Here is a 23,649-nt window from a genome sequence, read left to right as displayed (position 1 = left end):
CCCCCCCTTACCCTCTCATAACCATAAGTTTGTTTTCTACATCTGTAACTCTATTTCTGTTTTGTAGATAGGTTCATTTGTACCCTTTTTTTAGATTCCACCTATAAGTGATATCACATGATATTTGTCTTTCTCTGTCTGACTTATTTCATTCAGTATGACAATCTCTAGGTCCATCCATGTTGCTGCAAATGGCATTATTTCATTTTTTTTTTATGGCTAACATTCCATTGTATATATACACCACATCTTCTTTATCCATTCCTCTGCTGATGGGCATTTAGGTTGCTCCCATATCCTGGCTATTGTAACTAGTCCTGCAATGAACATTGGGGTGCATGCATCTTTTCAAATTATGGTTTTCTCTAGATATATGCCCAGGCGTGAGATTGCAGGATCATATGGCAGCTCTGAACTCCTCAGGCCCAGGACCGAGCAGGACTCTGTGTTCTTTTTCTGGAGATCTGCACTTGGGAAGCCATCCGGGTATAGTGTTCATGCCAGATTTCAGGGGGAAGAGCCATTTGCTAACCATTTTCCGTGGTTGCTTATAAACATGCAAAACAAATGTGGGCAGTGTCCTTTCTGATTGCCCTTTGCATGTTTTGTTAGAAAAAAACATTTATAACATAAAGTTTCTAATGATTTACTCCAAGAGCTTCATTAATGCTCAGGACACTTTGAAATTCAAATTCCACTGAATTGGGGAAATTTCTTTCTACTCTCTGTTTCTTTCAGGAGCATTGTTTTGTCATTGAATTAAATAGGAGTGTATACTCAGATTTTTATTTTTGTTTTTAAGTCCGAAGAAAAAATCTCAATAGTTTTTGATACGAGTTAGAGCCAGATGTGGAAGCAGGAGTGCAACTCAGGGTGCCAGTTGCCCTGCCAGAATTTGTAGGTAAGAAGCGATTACACTGTAAAAGGAGAGATTTTACAGGTAACATCAAAGGATTACATCAGGTTGAAATCTGCAATAACATTGCTAGACAATGAAAGCCGAAGTTCAGCTTTTGCAATGCAAAGAAATCTAGCTGAGGGTTTCTTCTGGGAGTGATAGAACTTTTGACATGTAAGACTCTGATATTTAATAATCAGTGAAGAATAAATTTGTGCTTGTCAACATGTCCCCTATATGGAAGAGGTCATGGAAATGTAGAGTCTGAAAAGGGAAGAGGAAGGTTTGCAGAGCAGAATGAGCTTTGCTTTTGAATTAGTGTTGCTTTTGTACAGCAAGAAAGGTGCGTGTTTTCCATAAGCATTTGTTGATTCCTACACTGAGATAGACTAAACAAACATATGACTGAAGAAAAATGAGGCCATGGTAGAAGGAAGATAAAAATAGAATTGCCCCCAGATTAAGTCTTTACCAGGAGCAAGAAATAGTGCTTTTCGAAATTAAAGAAAAACCCTATTTTCCTATGATTAAAGAAATGGAGTAAGCATTAGCTTTTTAAAAGTTGGCAACTAAAATTTGGCAACTAAAGTTGGCAACTGAAAATATACGAACAAATCTTTGACACAATCAAATTTGAAATATACAATAAAAAGTATTTACATTCTATATTTGGGTATAATCATTAAATTTTTTAAAAATGCTAAGGCCGATGATTAAAATGAAAGAGCAATCTGATGCTTAAGTAAAATAAACATGATATTAGAAATTCAAATCAAATTTATAAAGAGAGGTGCCAGTTCCTGCCTATACACTTGCATCTAATAAAGGTGGGGCCAGAGATGGCACTGCTTTTTTTTTTTGTATACATTCCATTTTTTTTAAGCTCTTTATTGGAATATAATTGCTTTATACTCTTGTACCAGCTTTTGAGGTACACCAAAGTGAATCAGCTGTATTTATAAATATATCCCCATATCCCCTCCTTCCCGTGACTCCCTCCCGCGACTCCTTCCTGCTCTCCCTGTCCTGGTCCTCTAAGGCATCACCCATTATGGAGTTGATCTCCCTTTGTTATACAGCAACTTCCCACTAGCTATCTATTTTACAGTTGGTAGTGTATACATGTCTATGCTACTCTCTCACTTCATCCCAGCATCCCCTTCACCCCCCACCCTGTATCCTCCAGTCCATTCTCTGCGTCTGCATCCTTATTCTTGCTCTGTCACTGGGTTCATCAGTACCATTTTTTTTTTAGATTCCATATATATAAGTTAGCATACAGTATTTTTCTCTTTCTGGCTTACTTCACTCTGTATGACAGACTCTAGGTCTATCCACCTCATTACATATAGCTCCATTTCATTCCTTTTTATGGCTGAGTAATATTCCATATTTATTTATTTATTTTTGTCTGCATTGGGTCTTTGTCTGCACACGGGCTTTCTCTAGTTGTGGTGAGCAGGAGCTACTCTTTGTTGTGGTGTGTGGGCTTCTCATTGCCTTGGCTTCTTTTGTTACAGAGCATGGGCTCTAGGCGCACGAGCTTCAGTAGTTGTTGCTCACGGGTTTTGTTGCTCTGAAGTGTGTGGGATCTTCCCCAACCAGGAAGTGAACCTGTGTCCCCTGCATTGGCAGGCGAATTCTTAACCACTGTGCCACCAGGGAAGTCCCAGCATTGCTTTCTAAGAAGTGTTTTAAAATTTATGAATTTGACACAGTGCTGGTCAACACAGGGTTGCTGAATGGGCTAGGAATTTGCAAAGACATATGCCAACTCACTGAAATGTTCCTCAGGTCACATCCCCACATCTTTTGTCCTCATGTTTGTCATTAGCCTGGAGAGTATGTACTCTGTGAACGTTTGTGTTTATTTCACCTCTATGAGCCTTCCCTGCTGGAATCAGTTGCTTCTTTTTCAATACTCCCACTTATACATTTCACCCTGTGTTCTAATATTAATGTATATATTCGTCTGTCTCTACCACAGATATACATTTCCCAAAGTAGGAAGTTTTAACCTGCTTTATATCACTTGTTCTTGGTAGCAGTTACCATATGCCTTACACATGATAGATACTGAGAACTATTTGTTGAATAAATGAACAAAAGGGACATGACACAATTAATCAACTGGATATAATCACATTGAAACCATATGTTGTTCTGATTTGAAAGGATTCTCTTGTCATCCTGCTCATGAAATGATAATTAGTGTGCCCCTAGGTGTAGATGTTGCTGTCCTGACTTGCTGAGTCCAATTAGTATATCAATTCCATTTTAATTTTCTGAGATATGTCCAAGGTATGTCTTAACTTACAATTGGAACTGAATTCCTATAACATTTCGTTAGGAAGCACATCAAACTCATTTTCAGTTTAAATGAGAGAGCTTCATGGTCTAGAAATGGACTTGCTCAGAGATGTTCTAAACCCTGGCAGGACAGTGCACAGAAGAGGGCCTTCAGCATTGATGCAGGACACCCCCGAAATGTGAACTTTTCCACTTTGAACTAATTGCACATGTCTTTTGTCAGGTGGACATGTGTAATGCTGCAGTTTTGAGGCACCCACATGCAAAAATAATCTGTAACAGAAGTAATTTAATTTAGATTTTTCCACCTAAGTACTCCTCAATTTATCAACATTAATGAATCTTCCTTCTGTCACCTTAGTCACTGACAGTAGATTTCTCAGGAGATAGAATATAAATTATTTCCTCAAATCCACCGACTTTTACCTTCACTGAACTTCAGCTCCCTGGTGACACAAAGCCATCTATTCTCAGTGATGCCTCTTCACCAGCAAAACCACACATCATTTGAAGTTACGCTTCATTTTGAGTTATGTCTCACCATTTGGGGTTACACTACCTCTGCAATGGCAAACTCTAGAATATAATGATAGCTAACATTTATTGAACAGATACTATGTCAGGCTCTGGTCTAAGTACTTTATATATATTTACTCACAGACTCTCAAAAAGTCCTATTTACCTCAGTCCCACAGTTAGTGAGCCGGAACTAGGATTTGGCCTCTGAAATCCTGACTTCAGAGCATGTCTACACTGCCAGTCAGTGAATTAACCTCATCTAATTTAAACTTCCCTGACTGCTGCTTCTCCCAGCTCCTTGCTTCTTTGCTTGTAGCCTTCAGTATGTGAGCCAGCAACTTGATTCCTTCCTTTCTTTCTCATCGTTGACCGTTCTGACTCACCATCGAGTCAGTAGTCATCTGATGCAGCTGTGTACTAGCTAGCACCCAAAGTCCTCTACCCCTGCTCTGACCTTTATCCCCATCACTCTCTGAATCTAGGCAACCGATCATCTCTCAGTTCCCCTTTTTTAAAGACTTAACCCTTAGTCAGAAAATTATGTTGAGTAAATGCTTTAAAAATTCAAGTTCTCTATCCTTATCTAGGCTCTTGCTATTGTTTAGTAAACTGTTTATTCAGTCCTGTGATTACCCCAATTACCTCCCTTGGGCAAATGAACCTGAACTTTTCCATATTTCTATGTTTTTAATATCCTCGAGGTCTATCTTAAGTTCAGCAGATAAACTCAATTCTTATTTTACTGAGAAATTTGTATATAATTCCCTTATCTCAGCCTCATAATTTTTCTATTTCTTTACATATATATATATATATACACATATATATATATATATATGTATATATATATATTTTTTCATCCTAGTCTCAGGGGAAAAAAGACTCTTCCATTTTAAGGTTGATTTCTTTACCATCAGTCTATTCGTGCACAGCCTCCTTTAGGAAGTTGTTTATTAATTGCTCCTTTCTGTTTTTCCATCTTCTAACTTTCTATTCTTACTAATGTCTCTCTATCAGCAACTTAACTCATTTGAGTCATCTTTACTCTGGCAATAAAGCAAAGCAGAACCCTTCTAGACCTTAACATTTTAATTTACCTGTTTTATCTCCTGCTCTTGCTTCCCTGACAATTTCTTGGAAGAGTTGTTTACCCTCACTGTCTTTTCTTAATATCATCCCCGAATACTGTGCTATGAAGCTTAGGGTAGTTGGATTAAGGCATTCACCCATGTCCTCTTTTCTCATCCTGATCCCTCTTTAGCCCTTAAAAGTAGGAGTCTTGGTCCTGACAAGTTGTAGATACTCTAACTCATCTTACTGTCCCAGATGCATAGAAGATAAACTAGAAAATAAGAGCACTAAGCAATCCTAAAGGGAGGGTCATGAGAGGAATCTCTCAAATACAGGCTGAACATAAAGAAGTAAGAACTTTTAACATCTCCAAAACTTTTCCACTAGCACTGAGGACAGCTATAGTCTAGACAGTAAGTGATGAAGGAAGGGGGGACGTGGACTCCCTCGTTAGATAGGAGAGTGCCACTGGTTTTAGGCTTGTTCCAAAGCTAATTAGTTTTAGGCAATAATGGATCATTTGCTCAAGAGTCCACCTGAATGCCTGACGAATGACTTGAAATTCTGCCAGTTTCCAGAGCTTCTACTGGCAGGGCTCATATATCTGAAACAGCATGGGCAGGCAACCCACGTGGAGTTCTGAAGGTTATAAGGGTGGGTGAAGGCCATGATTCATTATCTTGAATTCTACGTGGTTATTAGGGCTCTCATTTTACTCCAGATACCTTGCCTCCTTTTGGGACAAGTCTGAGGCATAACTTACCCTTAGAATTCTCCTTGCTAATAGGCTAAAGCTAGGTTAAATCCTATATGAGGTTAAATTCACCTCAAATAAGAGAATTTCACGCATTACTTTTAGAATTATTAAAAACAACAAAATATGAATTTGTCAAATATGAATTTTTTGGAAAACATTTGATCCTTCCAGATTTCTATATCTGTCTTTATCTTGAGATCTAGGAAAAATGTTTGTAATGAGCTTCATAATTTATAAAATTGGAAGCACTGACATAAGAAGAAAAGAAAACTTTCAAATGTATTGTAGGAGCTGCTTCTACTTGGCAGATGAGCTAGAAGGGCCCCTGGGAAGTCATTTGATAATCTCACAAGTACAGCTTCCTTCATGGCAATAGTGTTAGCACATCTTTAAATGAGTGATACCAAATCTTTTAAATGTCTATAGCTTTTACCTAAGCTTGTGCCTATCTCAGAGCCAGTGGTTATTCTGTAATGCATCCAGAGGGTTGTCATAACATTTATTATAAAGTGAGATAAAAATTTCAGTGAGCTGTCAAATCTTTTTGAAATCTGAAGAATTTTGTGACTTAAAATGTTGACATTTGGTGAGTTGGTAATCAGGACATAGGCATTCACACAAACCCTTGGAATCAGTAGTTTTTACTAAACATTTTTTTAATAGAAAAAAATGAGTTGTCTCATAAATTTTTTAAAAATGAAGCTTTTGAAAATAAAGGTATACCAAAACCACTTTAGATAATTGCTAGACTAAAAATATACCACCACCAACGCTATTGTGCTATATATACAATGTTAATTAATTTGATAAACATGTTTTTGAACAACTCTTCTACTTTCTAACATGAATGTCCCATCATTCTTCAGTAGAAACAAAAGTCATTACTTCGACTGAATGAAATCACTTACCTCACCGCTATATTAAATTATGCCTCTGTTTTCAGTATTGCTTTGCAGCTATTAATATGCAGTAAATTGCTTAAGCTACATAAATTTAATTCTAGAGATAAGAAAGTATCATGAATTGAGTGTGACAACCATTAGCATTACCCTCACTCTGTCCCTGGCTGAGTATTTGATTTTGGACAATTTATTTTATGAACCGAACTTACGTTATTTAACTGCAGAAGTCCATTTTTCACGAGCTTACATTAGTCATCTGCAAAATAGAGGGACTGAATTAGATAGTCTCTGAGATGCCTTCCTCTTCTGAGTATCAAACAATTGTTAAGTATAATTTATTTTTGTTTTCAGTTTGCAGAAAGGGAATGGGAAACTGAGGCACACAAAAGTTAAAGTGCCTCTTGTGATGTCATTAGGAACTCATTATGTGTCTGGAATTTCTCCTTTGCAAAGCATGGAGCCTAAAGAGAGTGGCATCGGTACAATTTCAAGTATTAACAATGACTTAATAGGAGCAGTTTCAGGCATTATTTCCATTTATTACTGAGCAAAAGTTCTTCAAATGCTTATGAGATGACTTCAGAATCAGGAGAGAAAACAATGAATTGCTGATAAAGAAGAAATGAATCTTAAAGAGAATCCTAATAAAGCAGCATTTATCATTCTTTCTTCTTGTTTTATCTTCTCTGTCTGAATGAACATTAGGTTTTCCTCAGTGGGACTGATGCAGCTTTGAAACTGCATTCTTCTCTAACTGACATCCCTAGGATTGTCAGCATTTACAGCTTCCAGCCCCCTCTACTCTACTATACTTTGGTCAATTTGTAGACAGCATCTGATACTTAAATTAAGGTTTTAGTATGGTAAAATGGAGTAAATCGGGAATCTCCACTGGTTTGGTCAATCTTGTCTCTTTAGATGATCATTATTCAGTTTAAATACCAGAGAGAAAAAATTGAGGGCCATCCTGGTCTCTGATAAACAGTTTTCTTGTCCTCATTTGTTTGTGATTTTCTTTTATCTTCTCTTTGGTTTCTTTTGTAGCTCTTCTGTCACCCCACTAGTTCTCCAGAGCTCTTAACATAAAGTGATCTACTAAAGTAATTCATATGTATTTTTAACATCTTAAATATATACAACTTTTATTTGTCGAAAATAAATAAAAATTAAATAAAATAAAAGAAAGTAAGAATGGTTGAACAGGAGGCTGAGAGTGGTCAGCTCTATAAAATTACATGATCTTGCCATGTTTCAGACAAGAAACAATATTTAGATCCAGGACCCATTGAGTGTAGGGGTGGTCCAGTCACTAGGAGGTAGAACCCTGCAATACCACGGAAAGTATGTACTATAATGCTTCTCCCAGTTCTTCCCAAGAGGTTCACACAGGCTTTCACTCAGATGATTATACAGTGAGGAAAGGATAATACTCAGATATTTCTAGGGCTGTTGAAGTCAGGAGACTTGAAATGTCATCGTGGCTCCTCCATTGGAGAGGTGACAAATCAGGTGCTAGGTAACACACGGAGTTGTTGGCAACGTCCAGTTTACAGTGGGTCACTGGGTCTGTGGCCTCACTCTGTGGTTATTCCCCCATACCTCGAAGCATAACTGGGATGGACACATTTGGCAGTTGAAGAAAACCTTACACTGAGCTTGCCTGGGCGGGATCAAAGCCAAAGCCATCAGATTAGCTAGGACCAAGTGAAAGCCTCTGATACTGTCCCCCACCACTTTGCTGAAGAGGAATATTTTTAAAAAATCACTACTTCTGTATTTGGTTAGCCAAGATGAAGAAAGAAGAACCATTTTAAAGAAATAAAAGTACTGAAAAGAACTGAAAGAAATAAAAAGCCTGGTGAAATATGTGAAACAGCAATTTCCAAAACACTGGCTTCTGGCAAGGAAGGACAGTGGTCCCTGAAAGAAGGGAAACAGTGAACCGTAGAATCTCCCCAGCCTCCTGCCTGCATAGCGTTTCCAGGCTGCTATGCAGAGACGGAGGGAAACCAGATGGAGCCCAGCCATCTTCCTGAGTCGAAGAGATAAAGCTGGCCTCCAGGGTGGCCCAGCATACTTAGAGTTCTCATGTGCAAATCCTGGTGAGTAGAGAGCATTGCAGATAGAGAGCTCCTGTGGCCCTCAGGTGACATCCAGCAAGACTCTAGCATGTGAGGAAACACTGAACCAACCAAAAGGAGCAATACCCAGAGATCACAAAAAGCTGGGAAGAGTTTATGTTCCCATCAGCCAGAGTGGAAAACCCTGTAATTTATAGGGCATGGGGTGGAATATTCAGAAGATCATTGCCTAAGTAGTGGAAAAAAAGTAATCCTGCTCTGCACCCTCCTCAAAACACTTAAAGGCAGGTCTCAAGAGGATCACACTCTTTCTGACTAACTTAATTGCATCATAGAACAAAGCTCCAGAATATATTTATATATGTATATCTACAGCACATATTGTTTTTTGTTGTTGTTTGTTTTTTCTTTAAAAACTTCATTTTTTTTAGCTCTTTATTGGAGTATAATTGCTTTACACTGTTGTGCCAGGTTTTGCTGTACAACAAAGTGAATCAGCTGTATTTATACATATATCCCCATATCCCCTCCATCCCATGACTTCTTTCCACCCTCCCTATCCCAGCCCTCTGAGTCATCACCCATCATCGAGTTGATCTCCCTGCATTAGGCAGCAGCTTCCCACTAGCTATCTATTTTACATTTGGTAGTGTATATATGTCAAAGCTACTCTCTCACTTCATCCCAGCTTCCCCTTTGGCCCCACCCCCCCAACCTGTGTCCTCAAGTTGGTTCTCCACATCTGCATCTTTATTGTTGCCCTATCACTAGGTTCATCAGTACCATCTTTTTAGATTCCATATACATGAGTTAGCCTACGGTATTTGTTTTTGTCTTTCTGGCTTACTTCTCTCTGTATGGTAGACTCTAGGTCCATCCACCTCATTATAAATAACTCAGTTTCATTCCTTATTATGGCTGAGTAATATTCCATTGTATATATGTGCCACATCTTCTTTATCTATTCATCTGTTGATGGGCATTTAGGTTGCTTCCATGTCCTGGCTATTGTAAATAGTGCTGCAATGAACGTTGTGGTACATGTTTCTTTCTGGATTATGGTTTTCTCTGGGTATATGCCCAGTAGTGGGATTGCTGGGTCATATGGTAGTTCTATTTTTAGTTTTTTAAGGAACCTCCCTACTGTTTTCCACAGTGGTTGTACCAGTTTACATTCCCACCAACAGTACAGGAGGTTTCACTTTTCTCTGCACCCTCTCCTGCATTTATTATTTTTATTTTTTGATGATGGCCATTCTGACCAGTGTGAGGTGATACCGCATTGTGGCTTTGACTTGCATTTCTCTAATGATTAGTGATGTTGAGCATCTTTTCATGTGTTTGTTAGCTATCTGCATGTCTTCTTTGGAGAAAGATCTGCCCATTTTTGGATTGGGTTATTTGCTTTTTTGATATTGAGCTGCATGAGCTGCTTATATATTTTGGAGATTAATCCTTTGTCAGTTGCTTCATTGGCAAATATTTTCTCCCCTTCTGAGAGTTGTCCTCTTGTCTTGTTTATGGTTTCTTTCACTGTGCAAAATCTTTTAATTTTCATTAGGTCCCATTTGTTTATTTTTTATTTTATTTCCATTATTCTAGGAGGTGGTCAAAAAGGATCTTGCTTTGATTTATGTCATAGAGTGTACTGCCTATGTCTTCCTCTAAGAGCTTTATAGTGTCTGGCCTTACATTTAGGTCTTTAATCCATTTTGAGTTTATTTTTGTGTATGGTGTTAGGAAGTGTTCTAATTTCGTTCTTTTACATGTTGCTGTCCAATTTTCGCAGCACCACTTATTGAAGAGACTGTCTTTTCTCCATTGTATATTCTTGCCTCCTTTGTCAAAGATAAGGTGCCCATATGTGCGTGGGTTTACCCCTGGGCTCTCTATTGTGTTCCATTGATCTATATTTCTGCTTTGTGCCAGTACCATACTGTCTTGGTCACTGTAGCCTTGTAGTATAATTTGAAGTCAGGGATCCTGATTCCTCCAGCTCCGTCTTTCCTTCTCAAGATTGCTTTGGCTATTCGGGGTCTTTTGCGTTTCCATACAAACTGTAAAATTTCCTGTTCTAGTTCTGTGAAAAATGCCATTGGTAATTTGATAGGGTTTGCATTGAATCTGTAAATTGCTTTGGGTCATAAAGTCATTTTCACCAAGTTGATTCTTCCAGTCCAAGAACATAGTATGTCCCTCCATCTGTTTGTATCATCTTTGATTTCTTTCATCAGTGTCTTATAGTTTTCTGCATACAGGTCTTTCCACTCCTTAGGCAGGATTATTCCTAAGTATTTTATTCTTTTTGTCGCAATGGTAAATGGGAGAGTCTCCTTAATTTCTTTTTCTGCTCTTTCATTGTTAGTGTGTGGGAATGCAAGAGATTTCTGTACATTAATTTTGTAGCCCGCTACTTTACTAAATTCATTGATTAGTGCTAGCAGTTTTCTGGTAGAGTCTTTCGGGTTTTCTATGTATAATATCATGTCATCTGCAAAGAGTGACAATTTTACTTCTTCTTTTCGAAATTGGACTCCTTTTATTTCTTTTTCTTCTCTGATTGCTGTACCTAACACTTCAAAAACTATATTGAATAATAGTGGTGAGAGTGGGCACTCTTATCTTGTTCCTGTTCTTAGAGGGAATTCTTTCAGTTTTTCATCATTTACAATGATGTTGGTTGTTGGTTTTTCATATATGGCTTTTAATATGTTGAGGTAATTTCCTTCTATGCCCATTTTCTGGAGAGTTTTTATCATAAATGGATGTTGAATTTTGTCAAAACTTTTTCTGCATCTATTGAGATTATCATATGGTTTTTATCCTTCAATTTGTTGATATGACGTATCACATTGATTGATTTGCATATATTGAAGAATCCTTGCATTCCAGGGATAAACCCCACTTGATCATGGTGTATGATCTTTTTAATGTGCTGCTGGATTCTGTTAGGTAGTATTTTGTTGAGGATTTTTGCATCTATATTCATTAGTGTTATTGGCCTGTAATTTTCTTTTTTTGTGACATCTTTGCCTGGTTTTGGTGTCAGAGTGATGATGGCCTTGTAGAATGAGTTTGGGAGTGTTCCTTCTTCTGCTATGTTTTGAAAGAGTTTGAGAATGGTAATGTGTTAATGCTTCTCTAAATGTTTGATAGTATTCACCTGTGAAGCCATCTGGCTGTGAGCTTTTGTTTGTTGGGAGGTTTTTAATTGCAGCCTCAATTTCAGTGCTTGTGATTGGTCTGTTCATATGTTCTATTTCTTCCTGGTTCAGTCTTGGAAGATTGTACTTTTCTAAGAATTTATCCATATCGTCCAGGTTATCCAATTTATTGGCATACAGTTGCTTGTAGTAGTCTCTCATGATCTTTTGTATTTTTGCAGTGCTGGTTGTTACTTCTCCTTTTTCATTTCTAATTCTGTTGATTTTCATCTTCTCTTTTTTTCCTGATGAGTCTGGCTAATGGTTTATCAATTTTGTTTATCTTCTCAAAGAACCAGCTTTTTCAAGGAAGGGAGGGAATACGGGGATATGTGTATAAAAACAGATGATTGAACTTGGTGTACCCCCAAAAAATAATTAAAAAAAAAAAAAAAGAACCAGCTTTTAGTTTTATTGATCTTTGCTATTGTTTCCTTCATTTCTTTTTCATTTATTTCTGATCTGATCTTTATGATTTCTTTCCTTCTGCTGACATTGTGATTTCTTTGTTCTTCTTTAATTGTTTTGGGTGTAAGTTTAGGTTGTTTATTTGAGATTTTTCTTGTTTCTTGAGCTGGGATTGTATTGCTATAAGCTTCTCTCTTAGAACAGCTTTTACTGCATCCCATAGGTTTTGGGTCATTGTGTTTTCATTGTCATTTGTTTATAGATATTTTTTGATTTCCTCTTTGATTTCTTTAGTGATTTCTTAGTTGTTTAATAGCATATTGTTTAGTCTCCATGTGTTGGTATTTTTTACATTTTTTTTTCCTGTAATTTATGTCTAGTCTCATGGCGTTGTGGTCAGAGAAGATGCTTGATATGATTTCAATTTTCTTGAAATTACTGAGGCTTTGATTTAATATGCATCCTTTCCTTAGAGTTAAATCTTTGCATTTCAAAGAGAAGACTGCCTGTACAGCAGATTATCTGGAAATGAGGCAGCTGTGAGGAGGAGCTCTTCATACTAAGAGGTCCTCTCAATGGCCCTGCAATCACATCACACAGAGCTGCAGTTATTAAACTTGATAGTACCATTTCTGGGACCCCATATCAGATCTATTGAATCTCATTATATTTAAAAAACATTTTTTAAAACTCATAAAGTGATTTTGATGATCAGTTTAAAATTTTTTTAAATATTTAATTTAAATATTTAAATACTGGTTTTCATATCTGTGCATGTTACACATTTTAGGGAAGAGTCTTAGACATCCTTTCTTTATCTATTATGGAATTGCTCTAGGACATGGAAACAGACACTGGGAGCCCTTGCTCACAGGGACCACTCATTAATTTACTTATTCATCCAATACACATTTATTGAACATGTATTGTGGGCCAAGCATTGTGCCATGGCATGAAGATATAAAGATAAATAAAATTGGTTCCTGATTTTTAAGAGCTCAGCGTTCAATAGGAAATAACATATAGGGGCTTCTTAGGTGGCGCAGTGGTTGAGAATCCGCCTGCCAAAGCAGGGGACACAGGTTCAATCCCTGCTCCAGGGGGATCCCGCATGCCGCGGAGCAACTAAGCCAGTGTGCCACAACTGCTGAGCCTGTGCTTTGGGGCCCTTAAGCCACAACTATTGAGCCCATGTGCTGCAACTGCTGAAGCCCACGTGCCTAGAGCCCATACTCCTCAACTAGAGAAGCCATGTCAATGAGGAGTCCATGTACCACAATGAAGAGTAGCCCCCACTTACCACAACTAAAAAAGAAGGCCTGCGCACAGCAAGGAAGACCCAACACAGCTAATAAAATTAATTAATTAATTAATTTAAAAAAAAGAAATAACATATGGATATAATTATAACACATGTTCTATAATACAGCTATGTATAGAGTGCATCAGTTGAAATCGGAACTCTAGCTTCATGTTTCTAATTTTAATTTTAAAAAATTTAGTTTATTTTTAAAATTTGAACTACCTCTAAAAATGTTTATATTCATTTATACTGAAAAGAGTGGGAGATTTCCCTTCATATTGAATATAGTTTACAAAGTAATACTTCAATTTCTTTTTATGTTTTTCACATTGCTGTGAATAGTTTTATGTAAACTCATAAACTATATTTGAGTAGTGTCACTACTCTAAAATAATTTCCCCCCCAAACATGTCTAGAGTGGATATGTTCCAAATTGATTACTCCATAAATAATAACCAGAATCTTAGATAAAGAATGACTTCCAAATATTAAAATCAACATGCAAATAATTTTTTTAAATTAATTAATTAATTAATTTTATTTTGTTTTTTTATTGCCTGTGTTGGGTCTTCATTGCTGCACACGGGCTTTCTCTAGTTGCAGTGAGTGGGGGCTACTCTTCATTGTGGTGCGTGGGCTCCTCATAGTAGTGGCTTCTCTTGTTGTGGAGCACAGGCTCTAGGTGTGTGGGCTTCAGTAGTTGCGGCACATGGGCTCAGTAGTTGTGGCTCACGGGCTTAGTTGCTCCATGGCATGTGGGATCTTCCCAGAGCAGGGCTCAAACCCGTGTCCCCTGCATTGGCAGGCAGATTCTTAACCACTGCACCACCTAGGAAGTCCCAACATGCAAATAATTTTGACATAACATAGATTGGGAGATTTTGTATGCGCTGGCCACGAATTTCAAATAGGTACATACGTGCCCTTTAAACAAAGGACTTCATAGACAAAATGGGCCAAGTTATATGAGTGACTCAAAGGCAAAAAGCTGAATCACCTGGGGGATTCCATCTTTTCCTAAGATATGTGGACCACATCATATCTCCTAAGCAGAACAATCTTTTGGTTTTGACATGGTCTATGAGCACTCAGAACAGATCAGAGGTATATTTATTGTTTTGTTAAAAAACACCCAATTCATATTAATATTCAATGGAGATTACATTATTTACCAATTGGAGGAAAATTACATTATTTTAAAAAGATGTAATAGATTTTGATAGGATACTTTTGGTGGTAGCTCTTTTCCAGGCAGTACAAATAAATGGCAGGAATGAAGACCATGAAGATGAAAAAACTGGCCTGACCCAACTCTTTTTAAATTCAATCTCTAATTATTTAAGCTTTTATTATATTTATTTGATATGATTTCATTTCCTTTCTTTGTACATGTGTATTTGAGAAAAGTTAACTCAATCAGAACCAAAGAGGGAGATCATTATGCAGTATGACTATCTGTTTTACTCTAAAATCCCAAGTTAAGTAAGTAGAGTTTTCCTTATAAATATGTTGTACAGACTACTATGGGAAATGAGAAAAAGAATGCCTTACTTTCATTCACACCAAGTATTCTCCTTCAACTCTAAATACACAATTAAAAAGTTACATTCAAAAGTCAAAGATAAAGGAGGTATCATTTAATTGATGACATTATTTTTCAAAGTAGTTGTTTTTTACTGGCTGTTCTTCTTTCTGAAATTATCTTCTGATATTTGCTTACATCTGCATGATTTTCAGATATCATATTAAATGTCACCTCTTCAAAAGTCCTCCCTAATCTCCTGTTGAGAAAAAAAAGAAAAAAAAAAAAAAGAAAAAAAGAAAAAAAAAAGAAGAAATCAAGACCCAGAGAAACATGTCAGTTCATAAATATAGAATAAGATGATTTTATTGTGGTGTAAAACAAATGCCTAGAATGCATACAGATAGCCAGCAAGTGGTTACAAAGCTGTAGTGAATTTTCAGCTTTTTAAATACAGAATAAAAGCTACAGTTGTTATACACTATCCTAATTTTAGTAAAGAGTAGGTAGATATTCAATTCATGTTAGTGGTTACGTTGAGCTTACCCTGATGTCCTGGTTTACATGGTTCTTTACAGGGCCTCCTACAGTTGCCTCTGACTTCTGTCTTGGCATTTGAATAGTCATGTCCTCAACATTCCTCAGTGACATTTGATCAAGTACTGTTTTCCACGCAGCTAAAAGAGCCACCCAGTTGTTCTCACATCACTTCATGTTAATTTTCTTCATAGCACTTTTTGTTTTCTGGCATATTTTTTATTTCTTTGAGGTATTTGTCTGTCTATATGAGGCTATAACCTCCAGTGACAATCAATGGATCTATGAATACTTTTGTGAGTCTATGTTGGAGTCATAAATTCTAAATAAAATATAGAGATAATTGCACATATGGAAATTTAGATATATTTAAATTTTTTCTTGTTGTGTATGTAGTAACTAAAGGAAAATATTTGTTAGTAGCAAGCAAATGCAAATAACTTTTTAAGTGCTAATTAGTAAATGGATACTTTGATATTACTCTCTGGAATTTAAGACTTGTTGAAACTCCTAACATATTTGTGAAGTGTAAATATATTTTCACTTACTAACAGCTATAATCAGGATAATAGGCTGTTCTGTAGCTATTAGAAACAGAGCAATTACTTGGTTGTGCAACTTAAGCAGGAGCACAATTCCAGCATTTGCTGATTGCTTTTCCTTCCTTTGAATAAGAGTCAGTCTCAGATGGATAACTGATGCTAATATAAATTCACATAGCTTCAAAGACAGTGGTCTAAGAGAAAACCAAAGAATAATGTTGAGCTTACTTAGGTTTTGATAGAGCAGATCTGGGAAAATGAAGGAAAGAATAAGGGGGGAAGTCTTAAAATTTCTGACTTAGCAGGAATGAGGCTATTTTAGACCTCTTTCCCTCTTTATTTTACTTTTTCTTCCCAGTGCTGATTGAAGATTTTTCCGTTTTTGAGTTCTGTGTTACCTATTGTGGCCGAAGGGGATTTTCCTGGCTCAGGCACAGCCTCTGTTTTGCTCCAGCTCTGCTTCTTCATGTCCATTCCCTGATACTGAGACCAAACAACTAGTAAATTGGGCCCTTGGGAAGAAATTGAGTGCATGCACAGGAAATTTGCAAGTTGGGAAATTCTTCTCTTGCTTTCATACATCAAATATGTGTGAAGAATTCACGCTTTATGCGAGCTTTTCAAAAACAGCAGTGTGATTTCTGGCCTAAACTGTAAGGTAGTCAAGTGCATACATATTTCCCACATTGTTAACACACCTTAGGAGTAGAAGAGATTCCAATATAATAGTAGTACTTAATTCAGTTTTCCCTTTAAATGCACTTGGTTTTACAATTTTATTACCTATGCAGACCCAACTATAACCTTATTCTGTTGTATATAGACCATACATATATATATATGTAATACACATGTATGTGTAGATGCCTTAATACACATAAAATATTGTGTTGTGTGTATATATATACACACATGCAATATGGTGTGTATGCCTATATGCGTATGTGGAACATTGTGCAAACGTTTTCAGGTAGTTACTTTTTTAGGTTTTCTGTTTGTTTAGGTGGGGAATGCAGAAGTGTAGATGAATATAGAGTTCAATGAGTATCACTCTTAGGTCTTGAAAAAAATATTCATCTTTATGTGTATCCACAGTTTTATCTTCTCTTCTTAAATAAATCAAATCATTACCTGAAAAAGAACTACCTGAATATGTGTGCAGAATATTGCATTTATATGCATATGAGAATTTTTCTGGAATGAAAATCCTAGTGTCAACATATTCTTTGTCTCTAAAAAGTTAACTAAATTATAGAAAGAAGAGAGAGACTCTGAATGAATTTTGTTTGTGTATTTAGGTTGTAGACGCCTACCTCAGGACTGGGAATGAAACGCAGCTCAAGTTTCTCATAGATTTTGGGGGCTATCTGTTGTGAAGTGATTCAAAAATTGTCTCAAACTTTGATCTACAAATGCAGCATGCATTTCAAAGAAAGGGGGATATAAACAAAAAAAGGAAAAAGATTGCCAAACACAAAAATCTGTTACATTTTCACAGCTTGAGGTAAAGAAACTAGCTTTTACACATCTTTGTTATTATTACTAGTAAGTAATTACTTGCTTATACAAATAATTACCCTTATTTTTAGTCATTGAAAATTTTTTATTTTTTTAAATTTAAGCAATCTCAGATGACAAACCAAGGAGCAGCTCAAAATAGTGATAAATTTTGGGTTTGCTAGGAGAGAAAGAGTGAGAGAAACAGAAAATAAGAAAGAAGGAAGACAAAGGGAGAGCAGGAGAGAGAAAAAGTAGAGGCAGAAGGACAGGGAGAGGTGTTCTCAGGAAGAGGAGGCTGATGAACACTCAGGTGTTCTTTCTCTCCAGGGCTTCTAAGTAGCAGCATCAATGTGTATCTCCTGGGACTGCACATGGAGCATCAGAAAAGAGCTGTCATTGTCAGAATTTGCTATTTATTGGAGCAGAGCAAAGGAATTTAGGGACTGGCTTATTGTATTAGAAGGCCCAGTTATTCCATTAAGACAAGACGTAACCTGTAAATGAAACTGTGATCATTTAGAAGCTGACATTTGATTCCCTTGTGTACCCAGTCTCCACTATAATTTGCTGTTTCTAAACAAAGCAATGAACAGTGTTCAATTTAAGATTAGGGCGCAGAAAAAATGTCTGCCCCATTAAAGTAAAAACTGTATTTCAAAAGTTGGCAGGCAGTAGAGTTAGTTGCAGGGGAAATTATTAGAAAAAGATTGAAACTGCTTTTATGAATAGAACATTGATAAAAGCAATGGCAACAGAAATAAAATCTACTGCCATGGTCATGATATTTCTTAACTGACATGTTAAATCAGGTTAAATCCCCAGTGGGACTGTGGTTCCAGCCAGGATGTTGGATAGTCATGTTAAGGGCAACTTTCTCCTTTGATGTGTTTGTTTAATACCACTTTTTGACTACCGGTACTTCAGTGTGTCCTGGTTGAATGTCCTCATCAGATGTGTATGTAGGTGGCTCTGTCTCCCTCCCCCTTGGCTCTCAAGCACCTCTCCATTGCCACTTATACCAGCTATCCTCTGAGCCTGTAAGTAAAGTGACCCCTACCTGGCTCTGGGTTCCTTCCCCTCGGGACATCTTAGGAACCTCCCCCACTGTCATCACTTTTCATTCTTTCTTCAGCTTCTTCCTCATTAAGCTTTTTTTCATAGAAGCATTTAAATTTACTCTAATCTTTCTTACATTAAAACAACAGCAACAAAACAAATTAAAAAAAAAATCTTTTACTCTACTCATTTTAGCTACTGCTCTACTCAACTTCTCCTTTCCAGCAAACTTCCTTCAACCAGTGGATTGGTTTGATGACTGCCTTGTGCTCTGCAGCAGCCTCTCCACTGCAAGGCAGGGCGGCCTCAGGGCTGGGAGCAGGGCAGGTCACACAGGGCTTCTCAAGCTGGAGCTTTGGTGATCTTCGGTGGTTGTTTTCAAATTCTTCAGAATTTTGTGTTTGAAGGCTTGCTTTGTCAGAAGTCTGATGAGATAGTGGATCATGCTTCAAACAATGGATTATGCTTCCGGGGTTGGAGCTCAACTCTTGCCTGGGGTTGCCTCCCAAAGTCTTTTTGCCTCCCAGGGAGGGGTTCTCAGCAGCTGGCCTCATGTCCCTGCCCAGGGACAGCTGTCACTCCTGGCCCCCTGTGGCCACCAGCTTGCTTGGTGGAGAGAGGAGGGGCTGCATTTGCTGTTGCCCTCCGCCCCTAGTGGTCATGGGGGCAAGAACACAGGGAGGGTCGGGTCGGGAGGGCACCCAGTGTCTTGGGGGGGTGGTGGTATAAGGCAGCAGCTGTCTCCCCTGCTGGCAGCACCACGATGAGTTGCGGTGGGGGGATCGGCAGGGGTCTCTTAGTAACTCCTGGTCGAGGTCCCTAGCGCATCCCCTTACCGAGACTGCAGTTCCTTTGGGGTGCTGGTCCACCATGCATTGGGACTTGGAAAGGGGAGACTGACTTCCCTGCCCCTGGCCGGCCTGCATATTCATTTTGCACTGAGCCCCAGGAATTATGTAGCCAGTCCTATTTGGAAGCTACTCTCCCCAAGGTTACTGTGAGCCACTTGCTGCAAAACTCAGGATGCTCAACAGGGCTTGTGTTCCTTAAACTCTCCAGCACATTAGGCACCATCAACCACTCTTTCCTCCTTCCCCTTTCCCCTCTCTCCTTCAGTTGCCACCATGTGTCCCTGTTTTCCTGCTGTCTCCCTGTCAGTCTGCTTTGCAGGCTTCTCCGCCTTAGCCCTGGCTTACTATTAGCACTCTGGCGGGTGGTGGCCAGGGAGGGGTATCGGCTTCCGGGTTTCTGCCCTGCTCATTCACACACTTCCTTTTCATGACTTTCATCCCACTGTGTGCTGGCTGTCCCGCCAAATCCACCTCTCCTGCTCTGACCTGAGTTTCAGCCCTGCCTGTGCCACTGTGTCCAGTGACACAGTCTTGCTTTCCAGAGCCCACATGGCCTTCTCAGGTAGCTGAGAATTTCATCTTTGCCTAAAATAGCTGCTGCTTACTCAGCACCTCTTAAAAGCTAGGCTTGTTGTTTGTATGTTTATTTCTAGGACTCTCGATTTTGCTTCAAGGTGAAAATTGTCGAATACATTTTATGGATGAACAAACAGTCTCAGAGAGTTTAAGAAACCATCCTGAGGTCACACAACTACTAGATTACTCATAAGTTGGTTAAATTCCAAAAAGTATTTCTATTTACTCTAGCCACAAAGTACTATAGTGATATTTGTATTAGATACTTATGAGCTATTTTGTTACCTTTTCTAGGTAAAACTAATAATAAGCACTGTTATGTGCCAAACACTGTGTTCTAATTGCTTTACATATGTTAACTCATTTAATCAACACTTTATGAGAAAGATACTATTATTGTAGAGTTGGAGAAACCAGAACATAGAAGGGTTTAGTAACTGAGGTCATGCAGGTGGTAGGAGGAATAGAACTGGGATTTCACCCAAGGCAATAAACTACCCCTGCCCTGCCCCAGCTTGGGGCATAACTCCTGTGCCACACACCTTTCTACTCTGGTCCATAACCGACTCTGAGGAGTTGGGAAAGTGGTTCCTCCATCTCTCACGTTGTCTACATTTTGAACAGTGGTAATAGTATACCCTTACACTATCTCCACTGGGAAGCTATCTGGGAGAAAGCTAAAGGCATGATATTTCCCTAAAAGCAACATGGCAGATGATATCTTAAACATGATTTTTAAGTCGTTTAGCCTCCTGTAGTGCATTTCCCTTTCCTGGAGGGAGAACTCTAGTATCACAGAGTCCTAAATAATTCTTTTGGGATTTGAATTAGCCATAGGTACATAACATGGGGGACTAATAAAATGCTTAAAGTGCTAAGATAAGTAACTATGGAGGCAACATTTAAAAATGTATAATTTATTAATTCATCAAGTATTTACTGAGTGTCTGTTATATGCCAGGTATAGCCCTAGGCTTAGGGGAGATCATGGTGAACAAGATGCAGTTTCTATCCACACAGGCTTCATTCTTCCAGCGAGACAGGGAAACTCCATGGGGCACACAGGGAGCAGCATTTAGAAAATCCCCAGGCAGGAGGGAAGCTGTCTGCTGAGGGCAGGAAAACTAGAGGCTCAGATGAGGTGAGGTCTACCAGCAGATGTGCCTTTACATCCGGTCTGCGTACTAACGACGTAACCTCTCAATGCCTCACTCTTCTCGTTTGTTAAATGGGTTCCTGCCTCATTGAACTGGAGGAGGGATTAAATGAGCTAATCTCTGTAGTGTTTAGAGCATAATATGCAGTCACTAAATGCTAACCGGTATTATTACTATTACAATTATGGCCATTAGAGCTGAGGCTGAGCTCAAGGAAAGGCAAGACTGTCTCTCAAAGAGGAGCATGTTTATGTTACCCCAAATTCCTAATTTATCCCTCCCCCCCACCTGTCCCCTTTGGTAACCATAAGTTTGTTTTCTATACTGTATAAAACAGGAAACTATGCTCAATATTTTGTAATGACATATATGGGAGAGGAATCTGAAAAAGAATGTATATTATATATATATATATATTTTTTTTACAAGGTTTCAGAAAGACTTCTGAATGTCTTCCCACAACTATAGTTTTATTTATTTATTTATTTATTTATTTATTATTTTATTTTATTTTTTTGGGGGTACACCAGGTTCAATCAACTGTTTTTATACACATATCCCCATATTCCCTCCCTTCCTTGACGCCCCCCCCCTCGAGTCCCCCCCACCCTCCCTGCCCCAGTCCTCTAAGGCATCTTCCATCCTCGAGTTGGACTCCCTTTGTTATACAACAACTTCCCACTGACTATTTTACAGTTGGTAGTATATATATGTCTGTGCTACTCTCTCGCTTCTTCTCAGTTTCCCCTTCACCCCCCGCCCCCTCCCATACCTCGAGTTCTCCAGTCCATTCTCTGTATCTGCTTCCTTGTTCTTGTCACTGAGTTCATCAGTACCATTTTTAGATTCCGTATATGTGAGTTAGCATACAATATTTGTCCTTCTCTTTCTGACTTACTTCACTCTGTATGACAGATTGTAGTTCTATCCACCTCATTACATATAGCTCCATCTCATCCCTTTTTATAGCTGAGTAATATTCCATTGTGTATATATGCCACATCTTCTGTATCCATTCATTTGTTGATGGGCATTTCGGTTGCTTCCATGTCCTGGCTATTGTAAAGAGTGCTGCAATAAACATTATGGTACAAGTTTCTTTTGGGATTATGGTTTTCTTTGGGTATATGCCCAGGAGTGGGATGACTGGATCATATGGTAGTTCTATTTGTAGTTTTTTAAGGAACCTCCAAATTGTTTTCCATAGTGGCTGTACCAACTTACAGTCCCACCAACAGTGCAGGAGAGTTCCCTTTTCTCCACACCCTCTCCAACATTTGTTGTTTCCAGACTTTGTGATGATGGCCATTCTGATTGGTGTGAGGTGATACCTCATTGTGGCTTTGACTTGCATTTCTCTGATGATGAGTGATGTTGAGCATCTTTTCATGTGTTTGTTGGCCATCTGTATGTCTTCTTTGGAGAAATGTCTATTTAGGTCTTCTGCCCATTTGTGGATTGGGTTATTTGCTTTTTTGGTATGAAGCTGCCTGAGCTGCTTGTATATTTTGGAGGTTAATCCTTTGTCCGTTGTTTCATAGGCAATTATTTTTTCCCATTCTGAGGGTTGCCTTTTAGTCTTGTTTATGGTTTCTTTTGCTGTGCAAAAGCTTTTAAGTTTCATGAGGTCCCATTCATTTATTCTTGATTTTATTTCCTGGAAGAATTCCCTCTAAGAACAGGAACAAGACAAGGGTGTCCACTCTCACCACTGTTATTCAACATAGTTTTGGAAGTGTTAGCCACAGCAATCAGAGAAGAAAAAGAAATTAAAGGAATCCAAATTGGAAAAGAAGAAGTAAAATTATCACTCTTTGCAGATGACATGATACTATATATAGAAAACCCTAAAGACTCTACCAGAAAACTGCTAGCACTCATTGATGAGTTTAGTAAAGTAGCAGGATACAAAATTAATGCACAGAAATCTCTTGCATTCCTATACACTAACAACAGAAGAGCAGAAAGAGAAATTAAGGAAACTCTCCCATTCACCATTGCAACAAAAAGAATAAAATACCTAGGAATAAACCTGCCTAAGGAGGCAAAAGATCTGTATGCAGAAAACTTTAAGACATTGATGAAAGAAATCAAAGACGACACAAACAGATGGAGGGACATACCATGTTCCTGGATTGGAAGAATCAACATTGTGAAAATGACCGTACTACCCAAAGCAATTTACAGATTTAATGCAATCCCAATCAGATTACCAATGGCATTTTTCACAGAACTAGAGCAAGAAATCTTACGATTTGTATGGAAACGCAAAAGACCCCGAATAGCCAAAGCAATCTTGAGAAGGAAAAATGGAGCAGGTGGAATCAGGCTTCCTGACTTCAAACTATACTACAAGGCCATAGTGATCAAGACAGTATGGTACTGGCACAAAAATAGAAAGGAAGATCAATGGAACAGAATAGAGAACTCAGAAGTAAGCCCAAACACATATGGGC

The sequence above is a fragment of the Hippopotamus amphibius genome, chromosome 6 (assembly GCF_030028045.1).
Source record: "Hippopotamus amphibius kiboko isolate mHipAmp2 chromosome 6, mHipAmp2.hap2, whole genome shotgun sequence".
NCBI lineage: Eukaryota > Metazoa > Chordata > Mammalia > Artiodactyla > Hippopotamidae > Hippopotamus > Hippopotamus amphibius.
Note: the sequence above shows the minus strand (reverse complement) of the source record.